We start from the raw sequence: 1,290 nt of genomic DNA on the forward strand, positions 1-1,290 counted from the left end.
TTCTTTTTGACATTTTTTACAATCTTTTTTTGCATTTATTTCATTTCATCTTAATTTGTTCAGTTTGCTTACCCACTGTTTTTTTTCAGGCTTTTTTCACGTTTGCACTTGCTGCTGTTCAACCTTCAGTGTATTCACACCTAATCTGTCCGAATGCTTTGTCTTTCAACACACCATTAATATATTGTTTGCCTTTGCTCCGTGACCTTTTGGTCAGCTATGTGGCCTGGTCCAATCTGCACCTTCTCCTTTGTTATCTCTTGCCCCACCCCCACCTCACTTGCTTATAATCTGTGACTTTTCTAATATTTGTCAGATCCGAAGAAGGGTCATTGACCCGAAACGTTAACTCTGCTTCTCTTTCCACAGATGCTGCCAGACCTGCTGAGTGGTTCCAGTATTTCTTGTTTTTGTTTCAGATTTCCAGCATCCGCAGTATTTTGATTTTATTTTTGTGAGTTTGAGTGCCATTTTGTTTTTCCGTTTTTTAAGGCTTCATGAGCAGAGAGTACAGGGAGTGTTTGAAATGAGCAAGTCTCGCTTTGATTCAGGACTCTTACCTCTCAGCAGCATCTGTCCATGAAAGATTGAATTTGATCTCATTTCATTCTCAGCTCGGGGTCTGTGCGGCTCAGTGGCACTTCTGGCTGTCTCCCGCTTCACAATCCATCAGTACTGAGAAAGCAATGGGGAATATTACTCACATGTTGTGTTCTTTAATTTTTTGGAAAACTTGAATGTATGTATTTTCTTCCAAAACACGAACACCAAGCCATTGTTAATGTAGGGCTGAAATAGCTCAGTTGGGAGAGTTTTAGACTGACGATTTAAATGTTCCTGGTTCAATCCCGGGTTTCAGCAATTTCGCTTCCTTAAGCGTCCCTTGCCTTGGTTCTGATTTTCTGGTTGCACAATTTCCTTTGAGATTATTTGTCAAGCACCAGTGGACTGAATTGGAGAAACAACAGAGAGTCATTTACAGCATAGAAGGTGTTCGTTTGGCCTATCACGTCCATGCTGGCTCTCCCCGGAGCAATCTAGTCAGTTCCACTCACCAGCTCGATCCCTTTCCTCCTGCAAGTTTCTTTCCTTCAAGTATCCATCCAAATTCCTTTTCAAATCATTGATTGTCTCTGCTTCCACCACACTCGTGGGCCAAGACATTACCACCCACAACATAAAAAAATCCACCTCATCAAGGATGGGAAATACTTACATCTTCTATATTTGCTTATTCTCTATTTCTATGAGAATAGACTGGCAGTCAACATGAAAGGAAACCCAAAACTC

General features: G+C 41.2%; 1 non-coding gene across 1 annotated transcript; it reads left to right on the forward strand.

Annotated features, from left to right (window-relative positions):
- The first annotated feature begins 788 nt into the window (after positions 1-788).
- trnav-gac (transfer RNA valine (anticodon GAC)) lies at positions 789-861 on the forward strand. Its single transcript has one exon. It is a non-coding gene; the product is annotated as a tRNA-Val (tRNA).
- Positions 862-1,290: the final 429 nt, after the last annotated feature.

Source organism: Heterodontus francisci, unplaced genomic scaffold (genome assembly GCF_036365525.1).
Source record: "Heterodontus francisci isolate sHetFra1 unplaced genomic scaffold, sHetFra1.hap1 HAP1_SCAFFOLD_88, whole genome shotgun sequence".
Lineage (NCBI taxonomy): Eukaryota > Metazoa > Chordata > Chondrichthyes > Heterodontiformes > Heterodontidae > Heterodontus > Heterodontus francisci.